Genomic DNA, 12,282 nt, shown 5'->3' on the forward strand with positions numbered 1-12,282 from the left:
CACTCTGAAACTATAAGCAAGCCCCCAATAAATGTCTGTATAAGAGTTGACTTGGTTGTGGTGTCTCTTTACGGCAATAGAACACTAAGACAGACATTGTCTCAAAAACTAACTAAATAAGTCATGTAGTGGTGGTGTATGCCTTTAATCCCAGCACTTGACAAAGATTAGAAAAATAGGATAATACCATTGGATGTCATGAGTGTGTTGGTATACAAATGTTCTCACACAATTAGAAGCTGAGAGTGTCTGACAGCACTTTGTCCAATTAAGTTTAATCATCAGACAATACTTTCTCTCCTAGGCCCATGTATACTGGAAAAGGGCTCATGCAAATAATTCACATAGGGATGTACTGTAGAAGGTCCCCTGCAGCATAGTGTATTGTAGTCATTATTGGGGAGCAGGCCCTTCAGCAGGGAGTAGACTGATGCAGTAAGAAGACACAAACCGTGAAATCCCATGTAGTGGTTGGAAGTGGTTGACTAAGGGCACATAAGGGCTTGTCAAAGGAATAGTGCTGTACAGCAAAGCAAGAAAGAAGCTAGAATATACTCCAATTTACATAATTAAAATGCATGCATACTAATCAATTGCATGCATTTTTAAAAATTCATTCAAGCAAGAGAACATATGTGGAAATAACATTTCTATGGAGGAAAGGCAATGAAGGTAAATTGGAGATGAAAATGCAGAAATATATAAATGCAGAACAATATTTGGGGATTGTATGGGTGTCTATTACTATTGTAATGAGTCACTACACATGCATCTATTTTTATGGTCAGAAGTTCAAAATAGTTCTTCAAGGCTGTTCCTTTTTCAGAATTTAGGTGAGAATCAATTTCCTTGCCTTTTTCAAGGAGGCTGCCTACATTCCTTGGCTTAGGGCTGCTTTATCTATTTTCAGTACCAGCAGAGAGGCATATTCTCTCTTCTTGCATCTTCTGTTCTGTTTTTAAGGACCTTTTGATGCAGTGAGTCCACCTAGACGTTCTGGGGTAACCTACTACTTCAAGTTACTCAACTTAATCATATCCAATGTATTTCTTCCACAGAAAGTAGCAGGTTCCAGGTGACCTACTGGATTCATTTCCAATCACAGGGGATTTAGTACCAAGACAGGGTACTAGTCTATGTGGATGCATGTGATCTGAGTAGACATTTGTGTGGTGGCTGAATATAACTAACCTGACTAGTTTGTCATACTGTTCAGCCAGTTCATTTTGATATTGTGAAGGTCAGAGTAACTTTTCTAGCTGTGTCATTTTATCCCAGAGAATCATCACATAGTCCACATAGGCAGAGAAAGGCCACTGTCTTGCATTCTGTGGATTCAGCAGAAACTTCTGGATTTCCAGACATATGATGCAAAACCAGACTTTCCTTTCTCCAGAGGACCAATCTTGGACTGTGTGATACTCTGGCTAGCCCTATAACCAAAGCATGGACATTTATTCATCTGGATGGTATGAGCTATTATTTAGCAAATATTGACTCACACTGCTTTCTCCTTCCATGCTCTTGTGGATATGAGCCCCACTCCTGATGGATTTGCAGGGTGTCCTGTGTTGGCGATACAGTCAGTATTCCCAGGTATGATATGAGAGAACTTTAGCAAATGGTACACAGGTTGGCTTAACTATGCCAAATCTCTCAAATTAAAAACAGGGCCTGGGGAGTGCTGTCCCTGCAACCTAGGATGTAAAATAATTAGAACAACCCTGAAAACAGCTCAAAACTTCAAGCCAAGCTGAACCCAGCCTGGATAATACAAGAACATGTAAGGAACACTAAATAAATAAATGAATAAATAAATAAATAAATAAATAAATAAATACTTGGTTGTAAAGCAATAGCTTGTGTTACAATAAATCTTTCCGCTAAAGCCACCCGAGCCCTACTACCACGTGGGTGTTCTCTGCCAGCTGCCTGAGTTCTGCCTGCCACGTGGATGGACAAAATAATACAAGGATTTACATTTGGTACAAATGCTGCTTGGCCAATGACTAGGATTCTCATCTGTTAGCTCAGTCTTAATTATCATAAATCTATATATTTTATAAGACTTATAGGACACCTTCCATTTGTGTCCTCCCTTGCCAGTGGATCACATGGCACTGCTGGAAGATGCGAAGAGGAAAAGGAGCAACTTCCTATTGGTCCTTGCTTAAATATGATTCTCCTTTTTATGTCACTTCCTGCCTGGATCACCACTTCTCTACTACATTTCCCAGAATCCTCTTTGACTCCTAGTCCTGTCTAACTTACTGTCTCATTGGCCAAACAGTACTTTATTTATCATCCAGTAAGACAAACACATACACAGAAGCACTTCCCCCATCAGGCTTGGAAGTGATTTATTACATAGCACTATGGTGTGTTGATACTACACCAATGTGCATACGTAATTTCATTCCAACTTCACAGGAGATATGGGTTAACCTATTTATTCGGGGTTCAGAGTTCATAAATAAGGTATGATAGGCAAGAGAAAGAAGGTGTGGAGATGGTGAGCATTTAAGAAAGTCCTTGTATAAATTTAGGTCTGATGAAAAGCAGGAAAAGAAGTCTCATAGAGGACTTTCAACTTGGCCTTGGTCTACCCTCCACAACAGTTGAACATCAGCAAGAAAGAATAGTGATTATTTAGTCACTGTTCTATGGCTCTGAAGAGACACCATAACCAATGCAACTCTTATAAAAGAAAGCATTTAATCTGAGTTTGCTAACAGTTACAGAGGGTTAGTCCATTATCATTATAGCAGGAAGCATGGCAGCAGGCAGCAGGCAGCAGGCATGGGGATGAGAGCTTTACTTCCTGATTGACAGATAGGCAGGCCAAAAGAAAGACTTGTATTGTTACGATAAATCTTTCTGTCAAAAGCCGCTGAGCCCCACCGCCACGTGTAAGCTTTATGGCAGCCGCCTGTCCAAGTTAGGCCCAAATGAATACATAGAGAGACTTGTATTAGTTACAATGTTGCTTGGCCAATGACTAGGATTTTCATCTGTTAGCTCAGTATCAATCATCATACATCTATATATTTTATAAGACTTATCTTATCGGACGCCTTATTGGCGTCCCTCCTAGCTGGTGGATCACATCTTGCCGCTGGAGCAGGAGCCGAGGGGAAAGAGAGCAACACTTCCTTTTTCCTCTTCTTAAATATGAGTCTCCTTGCTATGTCACTTCCTGTCTGGAGCACCATTTCTCTACTACATTTCCCAGAATCCTCTTTGACTCCTAGTCCAGCCTAACCTGCTGTTTCATTGGCCAAGCAAGTACTTTATTTATAAACATACACAGAAGTATTTCCCCCATCATCTCCTCTTTTCTGTCTAAATAAAAAGAAGGGTAACTTATTTTTTATAATAACTGAAGAAAACTATAACCATAACTATCTGTCTTTAACTCTATCAAAGACCACAGAAGAATAATATATAAACTCTTGAATTGACAGGACATCTTGCTACCTGGGCAGTCATCCAAAGTTCCTCTGTAAATGTTGGGGCATCCATCTTTAGCCTATAGGCCATAGTATGTCTAGCACATTCCTCCATTTTAACAGGAACCCTTTAGTTTTGTAAGTTTAGCAGTCATTTTCTTGTGGGTCCTGCATGTCCAATTTATACAGCAACAAACAGTCCAGGCAAGAGCAGTTTCTTGCCCAAATGGCTAGTCTTGCCATGTTGAAAGCAAACTCCATAACGAGTTTCTTCGATGCCCATCCTCCTTTCTGACATAATTGGTGTGTCAGGAGCAGTTGTGTCTCACTGTCTAGAAAAACCCTAAACCATTTAAATGCCATATTTCTGTAGGTCTTTGAAAGGTTTGAAGAATATCTAACCATCTCAAATACATCTCTATATCTAGAAAACCTAACTAACCTAATTATAACTTCTGACTATTATAGGTAAAAGATCTGTATAAACACAATACCTAAACAAGAGACATATACATATCACAAAACTGACCTTAAAGTTGTATCAATAAATGAAAATCTTTACCAATTAAAGTATTCATTCCTAGATCCTATTCTCTTTTTCTTTTTTTATCATTTATAACCAACCTCATTTAAATGAAAACAAACATTTATAAACAATACTTGGGAATATGGGCGTCGTTCTTTCTAAACTGCTTTCTGCTGATTGGGGGCGATGTTCATACCATTAGGATCATGATAAAACATAGAAACCTGACCAAGTCCTTGTTTTTGTAGTCTGTAAGGCTGTATCATCTCAGCTTTAGGGGGTCTTGTTGGATCAAACCATATTAGTCTGGAAGGAATCAACAGCTTTTGATTTTCTGTGGAAATACAAGCAAAACCTTTATTTTTAAGTAGCCTGTCCTTAGACTTAAACTTTAAAGTTAAAGTATTTTTAAAATGTATAAGTTGGATTAATTTAGCAGTATTTATAATCAAATGTATTTTAGCAGCAGTAATTCTTTCCTTGGCAATCAAACAAATTAAAGACAACAGTATGGCATTTAGTATCCAGATTCTCTGTATATTTTTTATCTCTAGGTGGCTTTTTATTATTTTACTTTTACTTCTTTTTGTTTCTTTTTTTTTTTTCTGAGACAGGGTTTCTCTGTGGAAATCCGCCTGCCTCTGCTTCCTTTAGCAAATCCTACCCGTGTTGGCCACCACAACCGGTTACTCTATTTCCTCCTGTTACTTTTTCTCTCACAAGCTTACATACATTTTTAAATGTATTGTAAACCTTTAGAGGTTTTTCTTTATCTTAATCTGTCTTTAACATCTCAGAAGTCCGAGTATAACGCCCAAGAGCACCGGGACAGTGGGAGCATATGGAAGCTGCTCCAATGCCTCTCAGCAGCCCGACAGGGCAGGCTGTGGCGGCAGGTTTCCGTCTTTCTCTGGAAACCTTGGGGCATGAGGTCATCCCACTCCTGACACCATTCTGTTACGATAAATCTTTCTGCCAAAAGCCGCTGAGCCCCACCGCCACGTGTAAGCTTTATGGCAGCCGCCTCTCCAAGTTAGGCCCAAATGAATACATAGAGAGACTTGTATTAGTTACAATGTTGCTTGGCCAATGACTAGGATTTTCATCTGTTAGCTCAGTATCAATCATCATACATCTATATATTTTATAAGACTTATCTTATCGGACGCCTTATTGGCGTCCCTCCTAGCTGGTGGATCACATCTTGCCGCTGGAGCAGGAGCCGAGGGGAAAGAGAGCAACACTTCCTTTTTCCTCTTCTTAAATATGAGTCTCCTTGCTATGTCACTTCCTGTCTGGAGCACCATTTCTCTACTACATTTCCCAGAATCCTCTTTGACTCCTAGTCCAGCCTAACCTGCTGTTTCATTGGCCAAGCAAGTACTTTATTTATAAACATACACAGAAGTATTTCCCCCATCACTTGTATGGGTGTTTGAAACCTCAAAGCCCACCTCAAATGACACATCTTCTCCAACAAGTATGTACTTATTTCAACAAGGCCATACCTCCTAATCCTTCCCAAACAGTTCTACTAACCGAGACCAAGCATATAAATATACAAGTCTATGGAGACCATTCTCATTTAAATCACTACTATGATCACCTTTATGTTTCTGATAGGAAAAATTTCTCATTTGGTGACTTACATAAAATCTGTAAGACCATGCCAATATATCACAGCAAAGGGGCAGTCTCCCTAATGGAGCCTCAGCCAGGAAACACAATGTGCACATTTTATTCCACCACTGTCACTGAAAGATGTACAAGAAGGCCAGGAAGTGCTTCATAAATGATCAAGGGGGCATTAAGAGGGCTAAGGTGTCATCTGGATCCAGCTTCTCTTTCCTACATAGCCTAGCTGGCTTCCCTTTTGGGTGTTTGGTAAAGTCACTGGAATAGATAGCTTTGCTTCATACCATTCATTTCCATTCTCTTTGGCTAGGTAGGTCCCAAGTGAGACTGGACAGAGAATAAGTTTCCTTTAACTGACAGTGGTTTTCATTTGAAAATGTTCCTACAGTTTAATGATACTCTTGTACATTTCAAAGAATAAAGCTTTGGACATCATAAAAAAGCTTGGTAGGCATTTCTGGGGCTGCTGACACAGCAGGGCTCGTCAAGGTCCAGCAGTCCTGAACAGTGTCTATAGATTAATGCAATTCCTTGTGAGATCAAGAGTGTCCCGGGGTGGAGGAGTTCTCAGTTATGAGCTGTCAGAGCTTTGAAAAACCCCAGATCTGAATATAAAAGCCAGACTCTCTAACTGAAAGGAAAAGTAGCAGTTTTGGAGAGGGACTATCAAAGTCCAATTAGGAGCTATGACTCCTGCTTGTTGTACATAGTCTAGATGCAATTTGATCTACAACAAGGCTTCTTAAATAGTGACAGCAATAGCTATATTGTAGATTCTTTCCAAAGTCCACTGCTGGCATTATTCAGAGCCAAAAGAGTGAAAATTTTTGAATTATTTAACACCTCCCCTGAATCCAGCACAAATCCAGCACAAGGTGGCTTTTGACCATCCACCTCCAACCTCTCTCTCTCTCTCTCTCTCTCTCTCTCTCTCTCTCTCTCTCTTTCACTTTTTTGACAATGGACAAAGTGACTGGCCATGGATTAAGAGTGATTTGAAATAAAACCTGGAAGATGTTATAGGCTTGGCTTCTCTTCCCCCATCCTCCCTAAATCTCCTTTTCTTTCTCTGGAATCTAAAACCATGTAATTTAGAAATTGCTTCTCTCTTTCCAACCCGATTTTCTCTGCCACAAAAGTAATTTTTAAACATACTAAAGCTTTTATTTCTAGACGTCAGTCTTGTGCCTGTGTCCAATGAATGTTTCCCAGTCTCTGAGCACTTGAACAGCTGATGTGTTGAGAGACATGGCTGGCTAGCCACCTTGTCCCAGGGCTCAGCAACAGAACAGGTGGAGAGGTGAGGGGTACCTGGGATCTGAGACCGAGCTGGGAAACGCAGTGAATTGCCTAAGGTACCAGATTTGTGGATGTGGACTACTCAGTCCACATAGGTCACTGGTATGGGAAATGAACATGGAACATTCAGCCAGTTCAGGGAGTGTAGATTTCTGTAGCAGTAAAGATAAAGTTAGGAAGTGCTCATGGTGCCTGTTCCTAACTAGTATTCTTAAATATCAGAGTTCTCAGTGTGTGTACTATGGTTACCAAGAACCCCTAGGAACCCCCATAGGCATATGAACTATTTATAAATATGGGAAATGCAGCAGCATCAAGCAGACACCATGCAAGCTGATAACCTAAGGCAGTCTCTAGTTTGGGCACTAGACTATGTGGCCTACATGCATTGCCTTGATACAATATCTTTGCAAAGCCAGGCTTTGGGCCGTGTCTGAGATGAAATGCAGTTATTGGATGCAAATCAACTTGTAGCTGGCAACAGATCTAGCAGTGTCTGAACTGAACTCACAGTGGAGAAGCCGTGTGGGGCTGCTCACAAAGATACACATGTTCATTAGTGAGTAGTGATCATTAAGAGTAAAATAATTTATTCTCCTGTTGATTGCATACTGGATAGTTTTATGTCAACTTGACACAAGCAAAAGTCATCAGAGAGGAGGGAACCACAATTAAGAAAATGCCTCCATAAGATCTGGCTGACAGCAAGCATGTATGGCATTTTTAAAATTAGTGATTGGTGGGGAGGGCCTAGCTATTGTGGGTAGTATCATCCCTGGGTTGGTGGTCCTGTGTTCTATAAGAAAGCAAGCTGAACAAGTTGTGATGAGCAAGCCAGTAAGCAGCATTCCTCCATGGCCTCTGCATCAGCTCCTACTTCCATGTTCCTCCCCTGTTTAAATTCCTGTTCTAACTTCCTTCAGTGATGGACTGTGGTATGGAAGTATGAGCCAAGCAAACCCTTTCCTTCCCAAGTAGCTTATGTCATGTTGTTCCATCACAGCAACAGAAACCTGGACTAAGACAATGTGTCTGTCTTGTTTTCTCAAATCATTTTTAAGATGCCAGGGTGTAGGTACTTATTAGATTATATGAATTGACTAATGAATGAAGCTACTGGGTGTTTCTTTGGTTTGGAAAGTACAAAAATAAATTACCAAAACACCAAGGGCACCATGGTGGGAAAGTTTGCGAAGCTGTGCTTAACTGTGTATGAAGAATGGTATACAAAACAGAAACACTAGTGAAAGGAGGCAATTAGACAAATAACATCAATGTGGAAAGCAGTGATTGATAGAGCCAGAATGAAAGGAAAGGGGCTAAGATTGTGAAATCCTAAAAGATGGGAATGGAGAGTATTTTTTGGCTGGTGCACCATGAAGCACTCTTTTCTCTGTCTCTGTCTCTCTGTCTCTGTCTCTGTCTCTCTCTCTCTCTCTCTCTCTCTCTCTCTCTCTCTCTCTCTCTCTCTGTGCGTGTCTCTCTATCTCTATTTCTAATTGAAAATTAGATTTTTTAAATGAAGCTGGCTCTATAGGGAAACTACATCCTATATTTAAATATTCTGTTGAAAGCTCCCCCAGATAAATAACTTGCAATGGCATGTGCTCACAGGAGCATCTTCTTCCTCCTGCTCCTCTTGCTCCTCCTCTTCCTACCCACCCCTGCTCCCTCTGTCTCCACCTATTGGCAAAAGTAGCATTGAGCGTTGTGATTAAGCAGAGATGTGAATTTTACAACCTCACTAGCAGCACTGTTAAAGTAAGGTATCAAAAGTGTTTGAAGTCTGTCATAGTAGTGTACACCTGAAATCTAGCACTTGGTGTACTGAGGAAATACAATCAGGAGTTCAAAGTCATCTTCAACTATGTAACAAATTCAAGGCCAGCCTGTAATATCTGAGGCTCTGTCTCAATAAAACAAACAAAGCCAAAACAAAATGGTGCCTAGTGCCAAGAAACAATGCTTTAGTATCTGGTTCAGAGCCCTCAGGATCTAGCTCTGAGGCTCTCACTCCCGTCCATCAGCCGCCTCTTGAGTCTGCTTTATCTGAATCTTGAGTCCCTATCCTGGTATTATGGAGTAGAAGTGGACCAGTTATGATTAAACCTTCCCATATATTCCAATCAATTCAGTCACAGCATGAGGTCACAGATTTGGATCAGACCTGCTGATCTTTCAACTGAGGTCCAGAGTTGAGTAGAAGCTGTGGTGGGAGTGGAACTATAGAAGATGGAGGAATGAGAACTTGTAGTCTACATGTCACCCCTGCATAACCTCCCTCCCTAACTAGTGTGCTTTGCCTGGCATTTTATCTAGTTTGCCTCTCACCTGGTTTAAGGCAGTTACTATTTTATTATAACATGACACATACCATTTTCCATAGCCTGTAATTTGGTCAGGTCACCTGTTTGATTGCCACTGTGGTTATCTGAGTCTGCCCTGCCAAGGTTTAGTTTCAAGGAAGGCAGAGAACAAACATGTGACAGTTTTAAAACGATTATGCCCCCAACACCTTACCTGCCACACTGTTGCTATGTACATGTTTTAAACCAAATCTCAGAGAGAAGTAAAACTTTTATGTAAGTGGAGAGAAAAGATTAAGGACATGGTTACAGACCTAAAATCAAAGAAATAAAATTGTCGGCATTTGTGCATCCCAGGGCCCCTGAGTGGTTTTCTCTATAGTGCTCATTATCACGTATCTTGCTACACATTTGTCTGATATGATATTCAGTCCTCTTGCCTTCGATAGAATGCATGCTCCATAAGAACAGAGAGGCTATTTCGTCTGCTCTTACATCTAGTATAGTGCTGGATATAAGGTAAGAGCTTAAAATATTTATTTGAAGAAAACATCTTCCTAGTATTTTTCTTTGGGCAAAGAATACTCTTATTTCACTGTGACAACTATCCTGATTGTTACTATTATCCCATGATATGTATGGTAGAAAGGGCCAAGGCATGCAAACTTGCTAGCACATCACTGCATGGGGCCACCTGTCTGGTAGGAGATAGGCATGGCTACTCCACTGCCCTGTCCTTGCACACTTCAGCATCTCAATGGCCATTTGTCTATGTATTATTCTTCCTTGGATATTAAATACACTATCCCCTATACTTGGGCTTTAATTGTTTAACCCCCTCAACATTCTTTCCCATTTACCTGGTAATGTCCTGTGCCCAAGGTCTCTTCCTTCAGAACAGTGTTCTTCCTTTAGAACAGACTCCATGTTATACTGCTGCTTATTTACTCTCAAATATGTAGGCTCATGTCCACTAGCATGTGATGGGTACAGTAGAAATAGTGATGTTTAATCCAGATCCAGGAGCCTATGAGTCAAGACCAAGAACATTCCATTTAGAAGTACACAAGCATTTGAGTCAAAGAGTCTAAGCCTTAAAGAAAACTCCCAATACTATAGAGGCTTCTGATACATAACTTGGTAAATAACTACCATTTTGCCAATTGGCATAATCACTATCAGAAATTGGTTGTGTTCAGGAGCCTATTGACTAGCATAATAATTATACACTATTAAACTTATTCAAAATATGTAGGCCAGTCAATATTTTTATTTTATTGGAGTACTGGAGACAGAAACCAGGACTTTATGCATTCTGTCATTTTAACTCTAAGTTATACTCTCAGCTCCCAAATACCTTTTAAAACAGTCTTCAGACTTACACAATGAAAACCAAGATCTCTGCTTTTCAAACTTAAGCTGAGGCCTGTACCATGACCCCTGAACAGTCCCATGACTGAGTGAATTTAAAGGCCACTTGTCTTGACCCTTGTATGAGAGTAGTAAAATGAAACCCACAATCGTGGATGCCTAATCTAGACAAGGTATTATGGAAGCCTGGGCATACCCATTATACATGGGTTGCCTGGCCAGTTGCCATTACAAACACAGGTATGAATAGACATAGCAGACCTTCAGGGTCTGAAATATTTGCTGTCTGGTCTCTTACACAAAAGGAAAATGTTTTCCCACTTATGACACTATCCCATCTGCCTCAAATGATCCTTTCATACAAAATGGCAAGCAAATTGCATTAAAGGACAGACTTCTGGGCCTTTACTGAGCCATATGGGGAAGAATGGCCTATTTTGTGCTTGCTGGCATGCATGTTCATATAATAAATGTTCATCTGTGAGGTAGAATTAGTCTCAAGACTTGCTCTCATTATAACCTAATAATGCAGTTATGGAAGAATCATTAACCTGAACTCACCTCAAATTTCTTTGGTGACTTCAGTTTCTATGAAAAAGAATGTCTGGGTTGTATAAGACTCATGTTCAAATTGGCTCAAGTGAGTCCCCATAGTGAAGCTATGCATTGCTGCTCTGTGTTCCCAGGAGACTAGTATGTCCCTTGCAGAAGATGCAGTGGGCTTTGTCACTCTCTCTTTCACAGATATCACAGCTGTACTCTGCTAGTAAAGGTCTATTAAGATGATAAAGCATTTGCCTCATTCACCTTTATCCCCAATGTCAGTCCATCTCAGAAATCTAAGATATTTTCATAGAAGTTAAAACCTACCTATAGCAATATCTGAAGAAGCATCCTTGGGAGGTTGATAATGATAAATTATAGTTGGTTAAAGCATAAGTCAAGAAGAACTATAGTACATATAAGGTCAAGAGCTGGCTCATGGTAGTGTTCATGAGTTCTGTTTGACTTAATATCAGGCATCTCACCTCCACTTCTGGACTTGGGAGATGCAACTGTGTAAAACACACAGTTGACACATAGACTTCTTGATTCAGTCATAGCCTTTGGAGACAGTTATCATCCAAATAGGAGAATGAGGCACAGACAGATGGGAGAAGGGAACTGCTTTCCAGTTAAGTGCACACAGAGACAATGGTCTTTCCATCATACCATGGTGCCTCCACTGTCAATATATACTGTTTAATTGAGGAATATGATGAAATTGCCAATGAATTACCTTCTCCAGGACATTGCTACAAAAGGGTGGTAAACAGTCCACCTCCTCAGCTAACATCTCCAGCTTTGATGGTTAGAGTTGTCAAGGCAACTGCCATCAGAAGATGTCTGTGTTGTCATGGTCAACAAAACCCTACCCACCAAACATCAGCAATAATAATAGTCAGTAAAAGAGTAGATGATTCTAGAAAGAAGATGGATTTTAGCTTTGCTCCTTTTACCTTTCTCCCCCTCCTTTGTGTATCATTTCCATGCAGAAATTGCAAATTAATGGTCACATTGAACTATCTGTCAATGTATTACTGCTTTTGCAGTGTCAAATTATGTTGGCAATAATGTTTCCAGCTGCCTAGGACTCCATTGCAATTTAATTTGAAAGGAACTCAAATTGCATCTCCAAATGGATAAAAAATTAATT

At 40.2% G+C, this 12,282-nt stretch overlaps 1 protein-coding gene across 1 annotated transcript in view; it reads left to right on the plus strand.

The window, feature by feature from the left end:
- Nucleotides 1–12,282, plus strand: part of Ptprt (protein tyrosine phosphatase receptor type T) — a 783,865-nt gene that overhangs the window by 385,430 nt on the left and 386,153 nt on the right. The window lies entirely within an intron of this gene.

This window comes from Cricetulus griseus, chromosome 6 (genome assembly GCF_003668045.3).
Source record: "Cricetulus griseus strain 17A/GY chromosome 6, alternate assembly CriGri-PICRH-1.0, whole genome shotgun sequence".
Classification (NCBI taxonomy): domain Eukaryota; kingdom Metazoa; phylum Chordata; class Mammalia; order Rodentia; family Cricetidae; genus Cricetulus; species Cricetulus griseus.